Below are 24,696 nucleotides of genomic sequence, written 5' to 3' on the forward strand. Positions count from 1 at the left end.
AGATAGTAGACTGAGTTCACCATCTCCTTGTAACTTTCTGGAAGTGATTGTCAAAATTGAGTCAGCAATAACTTTTGGCTCAGTTGGGAAAAAAAGGCTGAGAACCGTTTGTTTTCGTTGATAACAGAGACGCGCCTTCTGAAAATGCATGTTTTGGAGCCTTGTATTCATCATCTGTAACTTTGGCTTGAGTAGGAAAAACAAGAGGGACTTTCTTACTCTTTTGGTCAGGCCTGGTAATCTCATGTGTGCCCTTGGTGGATCTGGAGCTTTGGGGGAGCTCCATGAACATGCTATTTTGTCGTGAGACAGTGCCATTCCCTAAGCTTCGGGTGCTGTAAAGTTAATAAAGTTCGTGCAAAAAATGAAGACTCTTCTGCTCATGACTCAGGTTATTTCTCCTCCCTTCTCACCTTCCTAGCTCTAATTCATCCCTGGAGGCCAAGGAGCCTGTAATACGTGAGCTGAAATAAGGAGCCTCATGCAGGGTGGATCAGCTCCCCATCTACTTATCTAACCTCTCCATCCAAAGGTAAGTTTTTCATTCTTAAGGGAAAGAACATGACCATTAGGATCAAATAAATCTAGGGTTGCATACTGGCTTTGCCATTTTCTGTTGGCCTTGAGCAAGTTCGTTTATTCTCTTTGAGCCTCAGTTTCTCCGGCCATAAAATGAAGATAAGAACAACTGCTTTATTGTATTGCTGAGAGGATTCGATGATTTGGTGCTTGTGAAGCACTTACTTCAGGGCCTGATATGTAAAAATCATGAACTATACAATGGTTATTATTATTATTTTAGAAGTTAGTATTATTTTACTTACATGAAAGTTTAATTGTTTTTTTATTGCATGAGTTGTCAATTATTTTCGGAAGGTTTCTCAGAAGCACAAAGTTTATCATTGCCACAAAACAAAACAGCAAACCATCCCAACAGGCTCCCAATGCTGATGCTGATTTTTAGTCATTGTGGCTGTAGAAGGATGAAGGCCCTGTAGAGTACTTTTTCTCCTGTGGCCCCTGGGACACTTGAACCGCCTTAAATACCCTCCTGTGCTGGGGGAGCTGCAGCCTCCCCCCTCTTTCTTGGCAGGAAGGGAGGCACTTCCTGCCTCTGTTCTCTCCACCTTTGTACTTACCTAGATGCCTCCGGTGGCTCTTCATGCTTTGGGCATAGTTTCTGGGCATCCTGCTCTATTTATAATACCAGCTCCAGAAATGGGCTCAGATATCTGATTAAAGTCCAGTCTCTACAAAAACACCTTAAACACCGTTTTTTAATTTCTCATTGCTAAGGTAGATCTCCGGCGTAGAGTGAGGAGGAGCATAAATTTCGTAGTAGAAGGGCAAGTCAGCCCTCACTGTGCCTTTCTCCATCCCAGGGTTAGTGCCCAGGAATCCTGAGCCCTGGCCTCAGAGGGCGAGGAGGAGGAAGACCTTGGGAACCCTCTCAATCTCTCACTTCACCAGTTCCCACACCTACCCTTCTCTTCAGTCACCAGAATCTTCCATTCTACACATTCTATAGCAGCATTAGCTTTGAAATGTTATGGCTATTTGCCAGACACCAGAAATATTTGTGTTTTGTCTTGCTCACCCCGAAAAATTGTTACAGCTAGTGTGATATGGTAGAATGCTTTATGTAGGAGCTGGTTGGGCATTGGTTCAAATCCCAGCTCTAGTACTTTCTGGCTGTGTTTTCTTAGGCAAGATACTCAACATCTCAGAGCTCCAGTGATGATGTGCTTTCAGGATTGTTTAAGGATGAAATAAGATGATTTATGAAATGTCTCAAGGTCACTTTCTGTTATTTCTTTGAATTTATGTTAAACCGAATTCCTTAGAAGAGGAGGGACCATAGGTAGGTTAGAATAAGGACAGAATCAAGAGAGGCATCGTGTGAGTTTGCCAGGGCTGCGGTAACGAAGTACCATAAACTGGGTGGCTTTTGACAAGAGTTTATTGTCATAGTTCTCGAGGCTAGAAGTCCAAGATCAAGGTGTCGGCAGGGCCACACTACCTCTGAAGGCTTTAGGGGAGAATCGTCTCTTGCTTTTTCTAGTTTCTGATGTTTGTTGACAATCCTTAGTGTTTCTTAGCTTGTAGGCACATCGCTTTAGTCACATAGCCATTTCCTCTTTTTGTGTGTTCACATCATCCTCCTGCAGTGAATGTCGGTCTCTGTCGAAACTTCTCTTCTCGTAAGAACACCAGTCACGTTGTGTCAGGACCCACCTTAATGACCTCCTCATAACTTAACCATCTGCAGAGGTCCTACGTCCAAATAAGATCACATTTATAGATATTGACTTCACTATATTTTTTAGGGACACAACTCAACTCTCAGAGGTGTTAATATATTGTTATATTTTATTTCCTTTGTTTTGTTTTCAGAGTAATGTAACTTACTTTTTTTTGGTTTACTCTTGGCAATGGTCCTTATTTACTCCTTCTGGGCAGTGAAGAGTCTAACCTCTTACTTAGACTGTTCTAATACTGTTTCATAATTCCTCTCCCTACTCTTGTCTATCTCTCTCTGTATTTCTCTCACTCTTATCTATCCTATCCTCTCTATTTATCTATCATCTATCTATCTATCTATCTATCTATCTATCTATCTATCTATCTATCAATCATCTATCTATCTATCTATCTATCTATCTTTTTATTTATCTACTATCTATTTTTATCTATCTACTATCATCTATCTCTATTTTTTTTATCTACTAACTATTAATTTTTTTATCTATCTACTATCTATCATCTGTCATCTATCTGTCATTTCTCTATCTATCTATTATCTATTTATTATCTATCATCTCTCTATATATCTTCTGTCTATATATCAATCATCTATCTTACTGTCTAAACATAAATTTCTTTTTTCACTTGAAACTTTCCTTTTCTTCACTGGTGACATATATATGTGTGAACTCTATGAAAGATTAACATATGTTAGACTATCATTGGAGGGTGAAAAGACCCTGGAAGTAATAATGATAGTTAATTTCATTGAAGAAAAATATGCTTTGCATTAATTGTGAAAGATTCTTTTCATTTAAAAGAATTTTTTATTTCCTAGTGAAAGAAACAGCTCTATCAGTTGAAACAATGTCACTTGTGAGCAAATTGTTCAGCAACATTTCCTGGGCCAGCCAATAACATTGGTATATACACAGCAAATCATTTCAATTTAACAACTGTTCTGAAATTATCTGACCAAGCAGAAAACATTAATCCGAATCCTGTTACGAATGGACATTGAAATAGGGTCATGATCCTCAGAGAAGATGAGGAAGAATCATCTTCTCTCTGATTTGAAATGGCCTCTTTTATCATTGTTCAGTGTTTTTCCTCTTTTTATTTGTAACTAATGGCATACCGCAGTTCAGGTCTGCTGGTCTTAATCTACAAACTAGGCCATTAGCAGCCCCAGTCTGCATGATGGCATACCAATTAAAATTAGGAGATTAAAGAGTAATGTTCCTTGCCTGAGACCAGTTTGCATACCAATGACAATTTCCCCAGCCATTGAATGAAGAAATACTTAAACGGCAGTGAACTTGATATCATTAAATTTAGGGAACATTGACTAGTGTGTGCGTGTGTGGGGGCGGGGGGGGGGGGACATGTAAGAGGGAGCTGGTCTGCAGGAAACTGGGAATTAAAAGCCAGAAACAGTTTTAATACTTATTTCACTATTTCATATTTATCCATTTGTTTTCACTTTCAACAAATATTAAAGCTCCATCTAAATTAAAAGATGGTCAGGCTGAGGAAAAAGATTGTCAAATTCCATATTTCCCCATTCCAAATAAAATTTCAGAGTTCTGGTTTCTCTCTCTATGAAATAGAAACAAGGATACCTAGCCCTGATTACAGCAAAGGGTGGGGAGATGGTACAGCAAATGAAGTAAGTTCGGGATTCAATCTTGAAATTTTTAAGATGATATCTAAAGAAGGATTCAGAAAAAGAAATTGGAATTTTCCGAATTTAGCTTTAAAAAACAGAAAATTTAATGTAAGTGTAACCATTATAAGTCTAGGAAACCTGTGTTCTGTGTATCACTTTCCAGTCATTTTTATACCAGCACAATCTAGCACCAAAAATATATTAAACAAGAATATTATTTTTCTTGGGTCTTTCATAGATGATTTAAAATAACCTAATTTGTAACCCATAGCAACACTTTTACAAATACCCCTTTGATTTCTCTTGACCTCCAGACCTTTCCAGAGTCTTTCACGTCAACAAACCACCTCAGGAAGCCACTCAGTGCTCCCAACATTTTTTCTCTTTGTCCATGTTCTCTGGTTTTTTTTTCCTTTTCTGACTCAAGCAAGCATTCTTCCTAGTTTCCCCTCATCGTGCCAGAATTTCACTTATGCTTTCATTTTAAAAGAAGACTAGTTAGCAAAGAGATACACTTTTCTGAAGTACTAGGAGAAATGGAAGGGGAAGACTAGGAGCATCCACACATTAATGTTTCTGGCCTCTGAGGCCTTGGATTGTTGGGAAGTTCTAAGGAACTGGAACAAAGTCAGACAACTGCTGCTTCGACCTCTCTTGTTCTTGGGTGTGTGATCTATCATTTGTGCTGTAGATCTGCTTGATTTTTCTCTGATAAAAGTCCAGGTTCTCTGTCATTCAACTTCCTGCTATAGTTCTTCACAATAGGCCACCTCAAAATGGTAGCCCTCAACCCTTGTGTTTTTAAGAACTTTTAGAATGAACTGTCTTAATTTTTCCCAGGAGAGCTGTTTCTTGAGTGAGAATCTAATAGCCCAGTTTAGTTCAGGTATTTACTTCTGGTCTAATAAACTATGGTCAGAGGTACAGGGATCATGTGGTGTGTGCATCTGGGGATAATATTGCTGGTAGGCTGGGCAAGGTAGAGAAGGACATGGTGTGGTGGGGTAAGTAACATGTTATACCCAGTCCAGAAGTTATAATGAAACTTCTGTAGAATATTGTAGTTATTTCAGATTCATTTTAGATATTGGGCTTTGTATTGGGTCCTGATTCTACACTGGCTATATTTGGACACAGACACCTCGTTTACTTTGACTTGACTTAAAAGCCTGTTTGGAAGCATCTCTACCTCAGGGATCTGACCTGTTACTATCCTGCAAGATTATGAAAACTCCTGTGACAGTTTCAGGGAATTCTATTTTCTTGGAGGAAATTCTTGCCAGGAGAAGACAGTTAGTAAAATGGGAGTACTTAAAATAAGGGAAACTCCAAACCTCCAGCTGTATGTGCTCTGCATAAACCGATGGTTTGATTTCTCTCCGTCTGGAAAATATTTTTATTAAGCCCATTCAGTTCTCTGAATTCCCTTCAACGCCCAAAATCAAAACAGGAAACACTTCCTATTCTACATTTACATGATTAATGCTATCTAATTATCCGAGATAGAAAGTGATGAAAGTAATTTTCCAGGATCAAGTTACGATGGTGGTGATGATGATGATAATGGTTGTAACTCAGACCATTGCAATAGCCCTTTAACTCTTTCATCTACTGCGAGTCCTATCTCTTTCTAATTCAGTTCTAGCATGGACCAGAATTATCTCTCTGAAATTAAAATATAAAAATTCTATGGTTCCCTATTTACTAAAGGACAGTGTCGATACTGCTTCATAAATTCCCTTCATTGATTGTAGCCTGACTTGCTGTCAGAATCTCTTACATCTCTTCACCTGCCACCTCTTTTATCCTTGTATCTCTTATTCACTGCAATATCTCCAGAAAAATGTCTGGAACATAGTAGGCACTCAATAAATTTTGTTTAACGAACTCCTTTTTACCATTGCCATTCTTATCCTCTTTCCTTTTTAAAATAATCTTTCTCATTTTTTTCTTTTATATGTCTCTAAGTCCTTTTGTTCTTCCCTTAATTCTAAATATGTTTGTGTTAATGCATGTTCTTCTTGTTTTTCAAGTTCACATATGTGTGTGCCTTTACCTCTGACATTATTCTAGAACCCCGATAAGAAAGCATCTGATTGAATCTTCCTTAAGATATGTGTTACATTTCCAAGGAAAATAATGGGAATGTTTTCACCTGCCAGGTTAGTTATATGACCATGTACTGATACCATAGGCATGACTGTGAGGCTCAGACCAGGTGGGCTGGGCTGCACCATTGATTGAGGAGAGAGTGAATACTCTCCCTATTTATTCTGAGTGTCTCCTGACCTGAATTTTACTTACCTACTGTTGTTACCCTGGCTAGTCATACACCTGTCTAGCTTTTAATCTGTTACCGTGGTTTCTGTGCCTTCTAAAGTTGTTCTCAACATGGTGGTCATTTTGCTGTTGCAGAGAGGATGATTTTTTCCCCCTTTCAGTTTAAACTTTTCTGTCAGTCTCTTGTAGATTTCTAAGTGGGACAATCATTTAAATAATTACCAAGAGATTTGGCTTACTCTTTCATTTCCTTAGAGCTCCCACTATAAGAATTGAGACTGGTACACCTTGGGTGGAGGAGACAAAGTATATATTCTTGAACAAACTTTAATTCAGTTCCTCTAAACCCTCTTCTCAATGAGGCCTTGACCTTTGAACTTCTATGTTCTACTTTGCATCACCAGATTTTAGCAAAATTTTATTAAGTCAGATTAGAAAGAACCCTCCACCCTCAGTGTCTGGTTATCCTTGATATCTGGTCAAATTCCTCACCCTGCACAACTCCTCCCCCCAACCCCCAAAGTGATATCCACTCACCCTGGTTTGCCTTCAGCAAGAATCCTGTTTAGTCTGTTTAACCAGAATCCCCCCACCCCAACCCCATCCCTGATGTTTCCTCTTAGTAACTTTTCCTCCACTGACATTTCATTCTGCTTCTTTGCTATATATCTCTACTTTTCCTTCTTGTACTTGGAATTGAGGTCTCTTTTCCATTATTGTGATAGTTTATGAATAAAATCTGTTTCAATCGCTTTAACTACAATCTGATTCTGTTTTTTCTTTAACAGAGGTCACTTGTGTAATACTTTATATGGTTCTATCCAAAGATATCCTCTACAGGATAGCCAAATGGAATGCAGACTAAGCCTCTTGGTTATCTCAGGGTGTTCCCAATCCCCATGAGACACTCTCTAACTGTTCATCTTATTCTCACCTGTAGATTTTAACTGGGACACTGAATCCTATTGATCTGGGCCCAGTGACTCAGTAGTAGTAGATAGAAACCATTATGGTTATTTTTAGCAGAAAGAGGTTTAATATAAGGATCTAGGTGCTAACAAAATCTTTAGAAGACTATGAGGTTTAGACATGCCTAGACCCCTGGGAATGACCTCCAGAACAAGCCCACTAGACTGGCCTAATAGGGAAGCTGCTCCCCTTGCCAGAAATGTGGGGAATCAGGAGACTGCCATGGGAACTGTATCCTCAGGAACACATCACATTGGCCAGCTTCCTGACTTCCTTTACCCCCACTCACATGAGACTAGGGAGTGGATATCAGATCTTGCTACAGTGAGTTCCAGTGTTTCCATGACTGTGTTTGCAGTGGCAAAGTCCAAGCAGAAGGAAGAACTCCACCTCATGCTCACCTTCTAAAAACTTCTAATTTAGTGGAAAGTAGTTTATATTCAGAAACCTCTCTTCAAGGGAGTCTGCAAAATGTAGCTTTTAGTTTTCTGCAGCATACAAAGAAAATTAGAATGGATGGTGAATGAGATGATCCACCTAACACATCACAAGTCCATGTCAAGCATCAGGATTATGTTGCCAGTTCTCAATTGGAGTTCAGAATTCTAAAGGTGTGGCTGGAAAGTAGGCTATATTTTTTTTGTAAGTAGAAGTATTATGCTTCCCAGCTATAGCTAATTGCACCAGGGTTTCCTCACTTCCCAAGACCACTGAACCCGTTGTTTCCCTAGTAGCTGATCTTGGGAAATGGAACTAAGATATGTAGATGGTAGTTTTGACTAAGAGAACCCAATCTGAAAGATCAGAGGCTGAGGTCCCCAATATAGACATGTATAAAATGAGTAAACAGAGAAACTTAGGAAAATAAAAGTGGAAAACAGAGGACATAATCAGATATAGAGATGGGCCCTTGAGAAACAGGAAGAGAAGACTCAGTTTCTGAATTTACAATTTCCACAGAAGCTCAACTATGTTTAATTTCCTGCCTTTGGATGTTCAAAGAATGCCCATTGTATCCTTGCAGTAACACCCTCCCTATTGTACCCTCTTCCCCCATTTTTCTCAAGCTAGTTTTATGGGTTTCTGTTTTTCACAATAGAAAGTTGATTAGAGTAACAATTCACAACTTTTAGATGACACTTATTTAAAAATTAGCATTAGCGTTAGGGAAAAACTGATTACATGTATTATTATCCTCAATTTTTCAGCTTCTTCTCTCTACTCCCAAAAAGAAATTGTTGGCTAATAGAAATATCAGGCCAGTCTACATTAATGGTATATGCAGAAGCCATAGATACTTTGTGAAGAGGGAAATCTTAGGCCATTTGAAAAAAAAAAATCACTTTTGGTAGCAGATGAAGGTGAGAAAGTATAGAGAATGGGAGAGAACATATTGGTGGTGTGGTGGGTTACAAATGAGTTCGAAGTACTTTTTAATGACTTTAGTAATTGTGCTGTTTTTCTTTAGAGTGTTCTGATAGCTACATCCAAAAAGACCACATGCTTTTATAGAAATATTTCTGCTGTATTTTGGCTCCATATTAGAATATATAGTATATTCCAAGAATATTGGGATGTTACACACATACACATGCACACACACTCTCTGAACACACATATCACAGTGTTCTCTTGAAGGAAGCAAGAATATCTTGGAAGTTCCCTACTCCTCCCCTTCATCCATAGAACATTGACTTGGCATTGCATTGGTGATAGATTGTGGGGAACGTTTTTCTCTACATTATTGTAGATTGTTCTGTAAGAGATGCCCAGTTCAAATGAGTAAACTGGCTTTGTCCATAAACATGTTTAAGTTCCATAATAATCATGAAAACATAATTTTCAATAGGAGTTAATTGTGGCTTGGAAAGATATTAATGCTAGTGACTGGATGAGCATATCCTCTCAAGATTAATGCTTGTACAAACAATAAATAAGTACATCTAAAAGCCATTTCATGGGGAACTTTTTTCACTGAATCATTGCTTGATTTTAACTGCATGCAAAAAAATACTTTAACCCTGCACCTTGTGTATAGTTACTGAGAAAAGTTCATTATTCTTTGCTTGGCAGAGAGACAATGTGCTTTGAAGTAAAAAACAAACAAACAAACAAAAAAAGCTGATTCTTGTCTCATCTATGTGATACACATTGCATATCAAAACATAAAAATCCTTCATTGTTTTCAGAGAAAATGACACACTTTGGCCCGTCTGGGGTGTCAACTACAAAGAAGCATCTACTGGGAGAAAGGCTTTCAGAGTTTCTGGAAGCCTAAAGGTAGAGATATTATTCACTCCCTGGTTGAAGAATTGGCCTTTTCCAACCTCAGATAGGTTTGGTTGAAGAACCAGGGCAACAGTGTTTATAAATAACCCTATTTCAAAAGTTAGTTCTTTTGAAATGACAACAGAAGCAGCATAGTGAGGTATTTATTTTTTAATTTTTAATTTTAATTTTTTTTTTTAAGAATAGGAAATGTCATCGACTTTTTGAATTCTCAGGGGCGGGGGGGGGGGAACTTCTTGCTAAAAACCTTCCCAAATTCTGCATCTGTACACTCCCTGTGTAGCCTTTTGCTTTCCCCCATATCTGTATCTTATATTGTGGAGATTCAAAATGGCTTTGAACTACTTTTTAATCACTTGGTAGTTGTGCTATTTTTTTTTTTAATTTAAATTAGGTGTTCTGATTAAATCACACGTTTCCAGATTAATGATGGCCAAATCTACAAAGACCATTGCTTAATGCTTCCATTGTTTGTTGCTGTTTATTAAAAAAAAATTATTTTATTAGCTAAGTTTCTGGCAGAAAACAAACAAACAGAAATCTCAGTTGCTATTTTGAAGATGATTTAATGACGGGGATCTTGACAGACGTGTAGGCAGGGTTAAGAGTCCCAACAAGGGGCACTGATGTGCCTCAGAACTAATAAGGGGCGCCTGTTGTGCCCCTGGGCCTCAAAGTCCAGGCTGGATTTCCCAAAGCCCAGACTGGCTGTGGAGCAAGCCCTGGGCTGGCCACATGCTGCCAAGCCTGGAGCCCAAGGAAACCTAAAGTGCGGTGCTTCCAGAAGAAGCTGAAACCCAGAGCCAGGCAGAGTCAAACCAAGGAGTCAGTTTGAAGAGAATTAGAAGAGAGTTGAAATCAAGCGGGTCTATGGCCATGCCACCCTGAATAAGCCCAATCCTGTCTGATCTTGGAAGCTAAGTAGAGTTGGGCCTGGTTAGTACTTGGATAGCAGACCACCTAGGAAGACCAGGTGCTGTAGGCGTAAAAATAAAAAAAAATAAAAAAATAAGAGATTGTGAGCTGACAAGGTCCTTGCAATCTGTGAGGTCAACCAAGGGTTGCCTAGCCTGAAAAAGAAAAAAAGAAATAAAGAAAAAAGAAAACAAGTAGGCCATGAAAGGGTAGAATGTTGACATTTTATTTCAATGACGACATGGGATGATTCCTGTGGAGATTTTCTTAGTCATTGTAGAATTGAAATGATAAATATTTATAGAATGACGACAGCCTGTCCTGTGGTTACTGACAAGATCAAGCAGGTTTGGACATAAAGCGTTGGAAGCTAGCTAAGCCTTATTGTCAATGATTGGTTGAGCAGTATGTCCTTTGCAGGGTCACATATCCTTATAATTTCTTGTTCTGGATCCATTTTGATGGCCTATCTTATTCTCCAGATTTTGGCTCTCATTTTGAATGGATATAGATTAAGAAAAGGACTTATTTTGTGCTCCCAAAGTCTTCAGCTGTCTCTCCTGAGGGCCTGTGTATTGGTGGTAGAATGAGGTAGTAGGAACTAATGCTACTTGCTGTAACAAGAAACCCTGACTATTAGGGATTGAACACTAATATGTTTCTTTCTTTCCTCTACTGCAGTGTAATGTAGGTACATCAGCTCTTCATTATCTTTTAGCTATACCTCTGGAATAGGTGGCCACCAACATAATCACAGAAACATATGGGGTTTCTTGTGGGATGTTTTTAAGCACCAGGCAGCAAAGATGATTATATCATTCTCATTCCCTCTACTGGCTGGAACTCATTCAAATGGCCAGCTGCAAAGAAGGCTGGAAAATGCAATTTTTCTGAGTGTTTCAGTAGAGGAAACAGTGGGTCACTGCCATAATCATGAGCAGAGAAAGCTCAGGAAACTGGAAAAAACTCTGAAAGAAGACCTCTTCCTTGGAGAGCTACCATGTATATAGCTTTGACATCTTTCAGCAAGTTCTTTTGGAGTCAGCCATTAGAGACCAGAAAGTAGCAGTTGGAACAATTTAGGTTTCATATAACAATAGTTAGGGACTAAGTACTGGCTGAATACTGAAAAAGAAGAAAAACCATACTACTGAGATGTGCAGTATTGAAAAACTAGTACGTAGACAAAAGTAATAGGTACATGAAAAATTATCATCAAGAATGTCAATCTGGAAAGACATAAAGATAGTAATTTCTACGTCTATGGTAGGGAAATTGTGACGAAGCTGGGCTCATTGAAGTAGAAGATGATGAGATTGGTTTTTGATATATTGGCATGAATTCCAAGAAGAACTGTCTTGCGGACACTTGAAAAACTATCTGGGGAGCCATATCAGTGATAATTTAAGCCATGGATGCAAGTAAATACTATAGAAGCAGATGAAGCCATAATAATTATACAGGGAGAAAGGAACTGAGTTTTGGGGAACATTCTTAGGCAATACAAAAACACATGGCATGTCACAGGTTCTGCTTGTAGGAAAATCTGAAATAAAAATGAGAATGTTTTCAATAAATTAAGATTTAAAAATTTTACTTGTTCATTTTTTTTTTTGCCATTTTAATCCTTTTCTTTTTAAAACTAATATCTCTTTTTTAGCATTTGGGATACATGATATATATTCTCTTTCAGGGTAAAGCAGCTGGTATTTAATTTATGAAATAGTTTGATATATTCAATAAAGTAAAACGATTTGCTTAATTCTGTTATCGTAAAGCAAATGATTTTTATATAGAGCCTTAATCTGTAATCTATGTCTATGTAAAGCTATAGATATCTAATCCTAAAGAAATCACATTTCTCATATCTACTTTACACACTTTTTAAAGAAGATATTAAAAAAAAATTTTCCCCAAATCACTTATTTTTTTCTAACCAGACCTTTAAATAACCATCTTTTTATTAAAAATAATAGGATGAGTTAAGACAATGAAGCAGGCTTGCAAAATATATTTCCTGCCTTGAGTTGTTCATTTGCTCGCCTGACTTTAACATGTCTTGAAGGCTGATTAACAACAATTAACAATCTCAAAGGAAAAGTTAAATAATTAATAAGGAATTTTAACAGATGGTACTATAGCTAAAATGTGGCAGGAGGAAACAGGAGGGACTGGTATTTAAGAGGAGATAATTTTGAGACACTCCATTCATCTTGGCATGTTGCATAACTGAAAGACTCTTTCATGATAGACTTTGAAGAAATCCTCTTAGTTTAAAACCTCTGATAGGAACGCACAAGTGGGCTTCTTTAACCACAGACTCTGAACTATATCTCTTGGTTTTTCTATAGAAAAATATCAGTGAGGATTTAATAAAAAAGAAGATTATAAAAAGTATTTTCTGACATGTTGTTTCAAAAGAATGCGGAGAAACTAGGTTTAGACTCAGAAAGGCCGCCCTCCAATCATTCTCACAAACTTAGAGAGTTTCCTGAGATACCCGACACATAGTAAATTATTTACTTCTGTACTTTTGCTTGTCAGTCATTGCTTAGCAATGGAGGCTGATGTTTTCAAATGTGTCGTGATAGTTATTAACTGAAAATTTTTCCTGGAATGTTGTCCGGTATGTGTATGTATGTGTGTGAAGAGTTTAAAAGACTCTGGGATTCAGGCACTATTATTAGATTAAATATTATCAAAAAGATAAGATGCTTTGCTTATTTGTAAAGATAATATAGTGTCATCTTTTGGTTACTCGTATACCCAAAATAATCTATATGTCAGAGAGCAGTGGAGAAGGTTCAGGTAATGGGTTGAAAACATAGAATGCAATATGTACAGGATTTTATTTTACTATTTGCCTTTTTATTGAATAGGTACTTAACAATCTATGAGTGTGACTCTATCTCTCATTCTGATAGGTCAACATTCACAAGACTTCCAGTTTATTTACCACAAAAACAAAGAGAATAGAAAAGATTTTATGAAACTGATTTTAGGAAAGTAGGTGGAAATAGCTTCCAATAATGAGTTAAAAGAGGGCATGGTGTCTAGATTTGGCCTTCAGGTTGAAACAGTTTCAATTTCTTTCTTTTTCCTCTTTTTTCTTTCTGGCCATTGGGAACATCTGGGAAATTAGAGAAACCCTTTAGCCTTCTCTGAATGTGACAGAACTTGTGTCTCAGTAATTAGAAAGTCGAGCTGTGCTAATGAATGGGGGTGCCCTTGGCAACAGTGATTTGTACAAAGTCCTCTGGAGGTTAGGACAAGTCTCAAAGCGGGGAACTGTTCACCTTTGTGGACGCTGCTTCTAAGACATCTCCAAGAAAAGAAGGAGAAGGGTCCAGGCAGAGCTGGGAGGCTATTGGATCAATGGGGCGCATATAGAGGGGAAAAAATGGGGCTTTGGATATCATGTTGCTGAAAGAATTGGCATCTGATTGCTGAAGTATTTAAAGGGTCGGTGATAAAAAAAAGATAGAAAAAATCATAGGTGCCTTGGTAATGTAATATTATACATACAGAACCTAGGAAGGATGCTGAGAGCATCTGAGCTTATATTATTACTTCACAGATCAGGAAACTGAGGATAAATTTAGAGCTTGAACTAGAACCTCAATCTACTGGCAAATTTCATTTTGCAATGAGTAATTAGAACATTCAATAAAGTGCTTCTGCATATCCCACACCTGATTAAGATCAGCACTTACGTTCTAACTAAAACCAGTGGAAGAAAGATAAAGAATTTCAGTGTTTGAAAACCCTATAGATGAGAGTTCAAATGTTAACAACATCTCTGGAGAACAAGAAGCCGTAAAAAAAACAAGGAGTAAACAGTTGTCTGAACTTTTTATAATGTTCAAATTCAGGCTGATGGTTGACTGCTGGGATCCTGGGAGTTCTTGCTTAGCGTGGATGCGGAGCCATACTTGACACACATTTGTAGAATGAGGAGCCCAGAGGTCAGGAATTTGATATGATTGGGTGCTGCTGAGTTTGAGAGCACACACAGACATAATTCACTGAATTGTCTAACTGAAGATATTGGTCTGAGCAATAGAAATTAAATACGAGGCACAACAGAGCAAGAAAGAATAGGTTAGCTGGAAGATTATAGGTTAATTACTGGTTGACATTATAGAGACGTTCGAAGGAGAGCATGACTCCAGAAAGTAGTATGGGAAATCTCAAGGGTGATAAGCCAGTTTGGACCTCATTGCCTATGACTATTTAGAGGAAGCTGAGTCATGAGATGGAGAAATGTGGCTGGAAATAGGTATCCTAAGATTTTCTTTCGTGCCTAATTTAGGAAAAATGTCTTCTTGTTCACTGTATAGGTGTGGGTCAAAATAGTTAGAGTACAAGATGGTGACTGGGAAGAACTGTTGACTGTGTCTTTTGTTCAGACAACAAATATTTATCGAGCGCCAATTTTCTGCCACTGGACATACAACTATAAACATGCAGACAGGTCCCTATCTTCATGGTGCTTGTTATATTTAGAGAATGACATTAAGCAAGTAGATATACAAATAAAAGTAAATAAAATTGTGCTACAAAAGAAATAAATAATAGAGTATTGCATGATCGAGGAAATTCTTTAAAGAACATTTGGGAAGCCCCAACTGATAAGGTAATGTTTGAGCTGATGAGAGAGATTTATCCAGTTAGAGAACTAATGAAAAGCATTCCAGATTTAGAAAAGGACGAATAAAAACAAACTGAGGAAGCTACTATTTCAAGGTGTTGTAAGGACAGTCAGAAGATTATGTCACTAGAGCATAGTTTGCATGGGGGAGGGTGGCCTGAGGTGAATTTGGAGAGGCGGGCAAGGAGAAGATCATGCTGGGCATTTAAGGTCTCGGGGAGTGAATGTGGTAGCCAGCCTCCATGAGGGCCTCAGTTAAGCTCTTGTATGGTCCTTTCACACAAGACTACCTGGGTTAGTCTGTATGACCAATAGAATATGGCAGAAGTTAAGATGTGTGACATCTAAAATTAGGTTATAAAAGACAGTGAGGTTTCCATTTTGGTTGTGTGTTCTCTCTTTCTTGGATCACTTGCTCTGGGGGAAACCAACCGCCATCTTGAGAACGATCTTACAAAGACGTTTACGTGGTGATGAAATTTAGCCTTGTGTCAACAGTCATGTGGGTAAGCTCCATTTCCAGTCAAGCCACCAGATCACTGCAGCTCCAGCTGACAGCTTGACTATACCTTTATGACGTATCCTGAGCTGAAATCATCCAGCTAAACCACTTAAAAACCATGTGAGGTAATAAACCGTTGTTTTAAGCTGTTAAATTTGAGGTCATTGGTTATGTAGCAATAGTACTTAATATAGTAAGGAGTTTGGAGTTGATCTAAGTACAATGTCTTCTGAGTCAAAAGAAAGGGGTGGATCTTGGCAGCTGTTATTGGCTCAAAAGTTGACCAAGTAACCTCTTGAGATCGTTGTTTAATGACTTTTTGCTGGACTCTCTCCTTATAGACAGTGATATATTCAGTCTCCTTGTATTTAGGACTCAAATACCAACAGAATTAAGAAGTCATTCTGTTTGCAGTCACCTTGAAAACAAAGATAGAACTACGTTTAAGGTTTTTATAAAATAAAAATATTATCAAAAACGTTATCTACTTCTTCAGTTTCAAATTAAGAAAAAGACATTAAGTGTATTGATGTCTACTCTAATTCAATCCAATAAATATTTATAGAGTAACTTTGAGGAACAGTTCTGCGCTCAGCATTCTGAGGCAAGGGATATGACCAGAGTAACAGTTCCTGTCCTCTGGTGCTAGTCTAGGGTAGAGATGGATTATTTTAGGTACTGTGCACACTGGTGGTACCTCTCCTCTCTTGACCAGAAATTCCTATTGATGACAAGGAAACTGAAATTTCAGAATACTGAAAGACAAAGACTGGTCTAAGGGTTTTCCTTTCCTTTGTCTCTTAACAAATGCCAGGTGCTATTTTTATTGTTTCCAGACCTATGTAGAAATGAAGACTTTCCCGTCTGGAGAGTACTGGGCCCAAGGGTTGATAAGGCTTTCTTTTTTTGTTGGATGGGTACTGAGGCACTTAGTCTGAAGCTTATAACCATGTCCATGTAGAAGCAAAATGTGACTTATCTGAGGCCAGGAATGTTCTTACCCCATTTAATGCTTCTCTCGAGGCACAGAAACTTTGGGTCCATTGTGAACTCCAATCACTACTTTACATTATCACATTTAGAACATTGAAAAACAAGCTTTCCCCCAATTTTAAATATTCATAAAAAGCAAGAAATCATGGTTTTAAAACAAAGAGGCCTTGAGCATCTACCTGCATCTCTCTTTGTTACAGACAGTCTCTCTCTTATTGGCAGACAGAGGCCTTTGCACATCACCCTTCAGGAAAAATAGATCACAGACATTGCATTTTAATTTTTTCTCTAGGAGAAGCAAAAACCATTACCTGGCATCAACAGGAAGGCATCGGGCGGCCTGCAGGATTTGTTTTTCAAGGGTCTCTTAACACATGAACATACCCAGAATGAATACAACTATAAGATAGGGCCTGATAGGTGTGCCATTGGAGGTGCATATTTCAAGGTGCCTTTGAGATTCGGGGACTTCATTTTGGAATTCTGAGCAGTCTTAATAAGCAGGTCTATCATCTCAGCGAAGAAGGGGGTCAGCTGGGTGCACTGAGGCAGAACTGATTGGCTAAATCGCCACTGGCTGCAGAATGATCCAGCAACAGCCTGGTGCCAGGACAGAAACAGCTGTGTCCAAGCGGCACTGAAATCTGTCTCTAATTACATTCACCCAATAAAATCTTGGTTATTTACCATTGGAGTGGGGTTTGTAATGACGCTTATAGCTTTCATTCTTCTAAATAATTTTGCCAGGTTTTTTTCTTCCTCTAGGTTTGAGGTGCCAAATGTTGAGAAAGCCCATTTCCAGAATGTCCTATTTCTTGCCTGATGCAATGTAAAATCATCTAGGATCTGCGAATGCTAAAGGGGTGTTTACTTCTTGAAAAAGAGAGCAAGCGAGTTCAGCAGGGCACAGGGGCACTGCCGTATCCATGTTGTTGCCCCAGGAAGATTAACCGGCCAAAATTCTTCGTTTATCTGATGGCAGCCAGATGAGGTTGACTGTATGTTTCTGAGTCACTCCCAGGGATTGCCACAGGTTTCCACAGTTCCATTGTGGATAATGCACTACTCCATTAGTATTGGGAGTGACATTAAGAGGTCAACGAAGGTCTCATAAAGTGCCGTGTATGCCAACATCAGCGAGCACATAGCAGGACACCGGTGGTCACTGAACAGGTCGAGTCTGCTGCAGGGTGTTCATTTTCAGAGCATTGTCAATGTAGGTTCCTAAACAGGTGTGTTACCATGACACATGGGAATTATACCATTTTCTGAAGCTTAAGTCTTAGCCCAACTGCCTGGCTGTCATTTGAAAACTGACAGTTAGCAGTTTCTGTGGAACATAGTGGTTACTATGATCAGCTTTGGGACCAGACATTGTTTCTTATATAATGCGAGCACGAGCTCCTTAATCTTACTGAGCCTTGGTTTTTGTCATGTGCCCATTGGGGATAATAATACAAATAGGGTAAAAAGGGAATATCTTTTTACCATTGCTGGTTCCAAGGGAGTATACTCTGGCTTTGGTAATATATGCAAAATGCTTAGAAGGTTGTCTGGTGCTCATTAGTAGTCAATAAGTGGTTGTCACCATTCTCGGAAGGCACTCTGACCTCCTGTTTACTGATAGAGAAGTTGAAGGGCGGCTGACATTACCCCTGGTTGCTCTATGAATTCATTGTGAGAGCAGGGTTGCTTTCCAGTCTGATGTGGTTTTCCTATCACTTCTTTGTCTTTTATACTGAAAAGATCTGTGCAGGGGGCATCTTTGCAGATTTTATATTAACAAAACAAATGGGACAGATTTCTTTTATTTTCCTCTCAAGCACTTTACATAGGCCAATCTACCTACTCCATCTTTTTCAACTTTTCTCAGCCCACGCAGCCTTCTCTTCAGTCTTTTTCCTCTTGAGAATGAAGAGCTGTTGACCAGAGTCTGCTGACCTCCAGTGCTCTACTTTTCTTCATTAGGACAGAATCCCCAACAAAACGCCATTCAAAGGAGACGACGACTAAAACACAGAATGCTGCTTTGTTTTGTTTTGTTTTCAATTTGCTGCCTGATTCCTTTCCAACTCATTAAATATATTGGTAAGGCTGAAAAATAGGTGAATAGGTCTCATTTTCCTTGCCAATCAAATCAGTTGGCAAAGACTTTCTGGAGCATTGTCTCCTGAAGCCTTCAGATGATGTGGCAACCACCATCAATGATATATGATGTCATTATTTTTTAATTAAAAATCTGGGATTGTCCAGGGCTATGTGTCCTGCATTTACAGTAGAAAAGGCTCTGGCACTGAATAAAGCCCATATTCCATAAAGACTGTATAAAGACTTCCTGATATCATTTATTATTTTAGACATAACTTTGAGTACCATCCTCTTCCCCCATCTACTTATTCAATCTACTCTATCTGAAATGTTTTTCACCCTTCCCAATCAATTTGGTAAGCTTCTCAAATATTTAATATCATGATTCATTTCAAGCATTGCTTCCTTTCTGCCTTGATACACTCTCCCTGCCTCTGGTAGAATTGAGTGCTTACACAATTGTACAAATAACTGGAACAGAGAGGTCTTTTCCCTGTACATCTCTCTCCTTTCCTTTCTCATTCATTTCATCAGGTCCAGGTAGGAAGTATCTATTGCATGGGCTGGGATAGCTCAGGGCCTGCTATGGGACAAAACAATTCCCGAATCTCAGTGGCTTACATCAACAAAATTTTATTTATTGCTCACACTCCCTGTCCACTGTGAATTGGCTGGGGTCTCTTTCTACACCATCATTCAGAGACTCAGGATGAGGGAGCAGCTATTATCTTAAACGTAGCTGATTACCGTGTCAGAGGGAAAAGAGAGTTTCACATAATTCATTAAATCCCAATGTTACTTGTATTTCTGGCCTATTAATTATAACTAATAACATGGGCCTATCCAAACACAAAAAAAGCCAGGAGAATCAGTACTATCTTGGGCATGTAGGGCAGAGAGCCAGAAGTATTTGGTGACTAGCACTAATTATGACCATACATACCCAACATAAAACCAATCATAGTTATCCCTTAGTATTATGGTAGGGGTCTATTTTCCTGGGCATAGTGACATGAGATATTTAGAAACAATTGACATTTCCTTAGCAAGGAAAAGGGTTGGGTGGCTACTGGTTAGGTAGCCAACAGTGTGTATCACATCTTATACCTTCAACTCCTGGAGCTAAGTTCTGCAGTTAGAGGGTCTAGGAGCTCCACAGAGCACACTATATTTTCACTTCTGTGGAGAGCTATGATAAGCTTTGCATAGCTCAATATCCTGTGAACTACTGTTTTGAGAATTTCCTGTATAAGATCTCGCTTAGAATTTTAAAGCCCTATGAGCTAGGCATTGTTTTCCGAGATGGAAAACAGAAGACTAGAGAGGATAAATACCTTGCCCAAGGTCACAGAACTAAAGTGTAGAGGAACCAAATTTAATGCTAGTCTGCCTCCTGACTTTGGAATGCTTGCTCTTTTCTTTATTTCTACACTATCTTATATGAAACTCTTGGAATGATATTAATCTCTTTTAAACATATTTTTAAGCTGTACTCACTATCATCTGAGGGTACTGTAAGTTTTGGGTTTGTTTCCTGCTACGTAAAACACATTTCTTTTTGTTTTAAGCATTTCCCTATTTACAGTTTCAAGGGAGGGTATGGAGGGTTTATCTTTGTAAACAGTCCTGTTCTGACAACATGAGGACATTTTGCAGTGAAGCGTGCTTTAATTCAGAAAAATAGATGGAAGAGTGGTTCTCCTGCAGAAGGAGATTTATACTTAGTTCCTCCTCTTTGTTAACAAGATTTATTCATAGGCCAGGAACGCATGCTAAAGGCTGCATTTTCTCTTGTCTCAAGCCCCTCAAAGAGCTATTGATATTTAATAAAATAATCATTGTTATGACTTGAGATGCTTGCTATAATCAGATCAAACAAGGCAATCGGGTTTTATTTTTTAAAGCTATGAAAAGTAGTTAATTTATTGTGCCTTTCAGAGAGTTTAGGTGGGGGTTTCAGCTACAATGATGCCACTATATTATAAATTTCCATTGCTTGAATAGACTGTAATTAATATTTGATGACTTCTTCATTGATATCTGACATTTTTTTCATAGACAGACTCTAATAAAGAAGTCAGTTAGAGCTATTAGACATATTTTAGAAGGATCTTTTGATGCATATCTGCACTTAGATTATGAAATTTAAATCATTGCTACTATCAGTGCGAATGCTAATGATATAGCCTGCCAGATGGAAACCTTTCATAAATTTTCACTTTTCTCTTACAGTCAGTTGTAAATCTTAAGTAAATGATTTCTCGGGTGAACTATGTTGATGTCAGCTTTAATTCCTTATGTCCACACTGATTTCAATGTCATAAGTACCTGGAAGACAGGCAACTCTTAATTAAATGTCATTTTCTTTTTCCATTATTGAACTAGAACAGAGAGCAGACTCTCCTTCTATTGTCTGTGGCTTACTGGTGAATAGCTCAGCTTGCTTTGTCACAAGTGGGTTCTTTGGAGCTATTTAAATGCTTTAGTGTCATGCAGTTTCTCCTCCTTAACTAAAACTGTCTTCCTCAATGTGTCTTTTGGATAGTAAAACACTGTTTCCATACTCCTTTGTTCTCCATTTTGACCAAAACACATCCTGTAGGTTCTTGCCTCAATTTAAAATTTTTCTCTCCTGCTGAAATTGATGTTTTAGTTCTCTTCGGGAGTGCTAATCTCCATATGAGAACTACGCTGCTATGGGGAAACATCAGTATTCAGACCAAATCACCCAAAATACTTTTTTTTTTTTTTTTTTTTTACCAATTATGAGCATCTTCCAATAGTTATGATTGCTTATCACTTAAATTTCTTGTGGAGCTATTTTCTTTTATTTTCTTTTTAATACAGAGGCAAAGTTTGAAAGGCATTACAACTTTTAAAAAAACAGGAGACAAAACAAAATGAAATTAAATGTACAATTGTTTAAACTTTCTAGTTTTTGGAACCCCAAAGGAAAAAGATGATTAAAAAAACTCGACAAAGATATTTAGGTGAGTCAATAAATATTCTCAGTAGAAATCTTAGAAATCCTACAGGTAAAACAATTTTTTCCAGTTATTGAGTTATTTTTTTTCACAAGTTGTTTACTTATTGATTTGTTTTGCCATTAGACCTACAAACCAAGTGATAAATGTGCTTCCTTTGTTGTTACAGTGTAATGCATTGAGCTCTCCTTGAAGCTTCATTAAAATTATATCTAAAGCACCGATTATAAGAAAATGATTAATAATACAATAACATGGAAGAACTATTCTGTGGAGCTGTTTGGAGTTGTGAGCTTTTTCATCAACATTGTTCTGTTCTCTGCTTCCATCCACCCAGGGAAGCAAGTGACTGTCACTGTTTTTTTCATCAAGCAACAAGAGCCATCATTCTGTAGAACAAAGGCACCAACAAAACATTCTAAACCATTAAAATAATTTTCCTACATGGTTTTAGTAATTAGTACATTTCAGTTTCAACAACTGTAATTAAACCTGACCTTTAAGCTAATTATATCTTGACATTTATGATTTAAAATTGGCTTTCTCTGTGGTGAGGGTGTGTTATATTCAGGTTCTAATGAATTGTTTTGTAGTATTTACCCATTGTCGAAGGGGTCTCTATTCTGGCTTGGAGGGAACCACTTCACTCAGCATCCTGTCATTGGAGGCATAATGCTTCCACTCTGAAGGAGCATTATCTGCCATAATACCAGGTCGATATTGAATTTTTGTTGCGTGTGTTGATATAATTTCAGGTACAGTAAAATCCCCACTGGAAATTTTTAAATAATAGGCCAAAAATTAACCCAGAGTTTGAGTGCAGACAACATGGGTTTTCTTGGGATCTAATAATTTGTGGCAGGCAAATAGGATGAATCTTCTTGGCTGCCATGAGAGAAAGGCTGAGTAAAAGAAGAATCTGGGAGGGAAGGGAAACCAAGATAGCGGGCCTGGTTTTGTTGGCTTTTATTAAGCCTGAGCAGTGGGGGAGTCTTTCCCTGTTCTTTATTTTCTCCTATGTTACTTCCAACTCAGTTTCTTTCTTCTTGATAATAATAACAATAACTAATATTTACCATGCACTTACTATGTGCCAAGCTCTGTGTTAAATGCTTTATATGTTATTATTTTAAAATTTCATTGGCCCTATGAGGTAGGGGCTATTCTAGTACCTAGCGTGGTAAATACTTCAAGTGTTAAATGCCAATATCTTGTAAGGTCAGATAATATTATAAAATATTAATGTCTATTTTTTTTCTACTTCCTTTATATGATCATCCCCATATCTGCCCTGTTAATCAAAGGTATCCACATTGTTTTTAGGAACCACAAGAAACAGTAACGTTTGATTTTTATGACCTCCAAAGTGGGTCCTAAGAAAGGAGGGCCATAACCAGAAAACTGGAAAGAGGATAGAGTAAGAACCAGAAAGCCAGGCTACTCCTCTCCCAAGCCCACTATAAGCAGGTGGGTCTCTGCATGAGAGAAAGGAGGAGCAGGAAGAATGGGTGACCTTAGTTGAGGGGAGGTAAGAGAGACATGAATTAATTGGAGATGGTTGTGCAAAGCAGGCAGAGAGCGGGTGTGGGGTAGATAATAGAAATGGCCAAGCAGTGCACAAGGGTTACCCAGAAGCCCAGCCACCACAGGCAGACCATTTGCTGCCAGTGAGGCATACTGTGCATTGTCAGGTAGTCAGAGAAGTCATGCTAGTGGAGCTATTAGTTTCATTAAATTCTCACGTGTAGATGTTTCGTAGAGAGTTGCCTGCAGGTAGCTCATAGATCGTCCAAAAGGAAGATACCTGTGATGGACCTCAATGAGGCAATCTAACTGCTCTTGGGAGATATCTGCTTTTTTCCTGTGGCCTCTGGGACATACGCAAGAGTCCCAAAATATAGGATGGGGGTTATTATGTCCAAAGAGGCAGAGGTGTTGCAGAAAGGAGAGCCCAAGCTTCCTGCTTGAATGGAACAAGAGGGTGAGGGAACCCTCTCCTGTTGCATGAATTGAAATGTAAGTTATCACTGAGTATTTATTTTTAACTGAGTGATTTTGGTTAAAAAACTAACAAGCAAACAAAAAAACTCAACCAATGACTCTCTAATGGTAGAATTAGAGGCAATGGGATACTTGGGTTCAAAAACTTGCCTTCAATGAGGTTCTATGAGTTTCTTTCTCTTTTTATAATATAAGGATGAATCTGCTTTCTAGGTAGCACAAGAAAGCTCAGGGAAGTGTGGTGCGAAAAAATAAATTAGACTAGGTGTGTCCATCGACCAAGTAGTGGGAATGGGTTTGAGGATTAGGGTCAATAAGGTAGAAGGGCACCATGCAACTGTAAAATAGTTAGGAAATTAGGATGCAAATTTAGGTAAAGCTATTCTGATTTCAGAATTCATTTGCAGTTTTCCTTAGTGACACCTTCTTGAAGATATGGAGCCTCTATTATTGACTGTAATAAACCAAGTTTATTTCAAGTTACTAACCAAGTGAATTATTAACCAAGTTACTAACCAAGTTATTAGAACATTGCATGAAGAGACCTTGGCCTTTGTGCTGCTTTAGGTAGGTTTCAGACAATTTCATTTAGCTTCATTTTAACCAGTTCATCTGCATAGGAGAGAATTGATGGAGGCTTATTGGTGACTTGAAACTATCGTGGTGAGAGAAGAGAAGGACACTGATTAGAAAAATATTAAGGAGTTAAAATCAACAGCCATTAGAATTTGGGATTGGCTCTGGGGATTGTCTTAGACCAGTGCTAAGGTGTAGTGCTGTGCATGACTTAACTGTTTGCTTATGTAGTTAGACTGTGAGTGCTTTTTAGACTGTGAGTCAGGGGTGACTGTTGGCTTTGTTCAAGTTTGTTTTGCTTTTTTGTCTGCAATGTTTGGAACTGGTCATAAAAGCTTCTGGTTGAGTAAGTCCAGCTTTTGAAAAATATTTGCCCTTTCAGGAAAGAGCAGTCCACCTGTGGCCACTCGCTTCCTTGTTCTAATCACTTACTCTCTGTTCTAGTGCTCGAGAGGAATCAGTTTTGGAGGCTATAAAGACTCCAAGGGAGTTGACTTCTTGGAATTTAGGAATCTCCTGTGCCCATCAGCATGTG

At 38.3% G+C, this 24,696-nt stretch overlaps 1 long non-coding RNA gene and 1 pseudogene across 1 annotated transcript in view; both read left to right on the forward strand.

Annotated features, from left to right (window-relative positions):
• The first annotated feature begins 311 nt into the window (after positions 1-311).
• The window catches only part of LOC107520779, a 113,830-nt gene continuing 89,445 nt past the window's right edge, over positions 312-24,696 (forward strand). The window contains exon 1 of the long non-coding RNA XR_001599403.2: positions 312-532. This is a non-coding gene — a long non-coding RNA (uncharacterized LOC107520779). The remainder of the gene's footprint in view (positions 533-24,696) is intronic.
• Positions 10,318-10,436, forward strand: LOC118608943 (annotated as a pseudogene).

The sequence above is a fragment of the Rousettus aegyptiacus genome, unplaced genomic scaffold (genome assembly GCF_014176215.1).
Source record: "Rousettus aegyptiacus isolate mRouAeg1 unplaced genomic scaffold, mRouAeg1.p scaffold_m13_p_10, whole genome shotgun sequence".
Taxonomy (NCBI): Eukaryota; Metazoa; Chordata; class Mammalia; order Chiroptera; family Pteropodidae; genus Rousettus; species Rousettus aegyptiacus.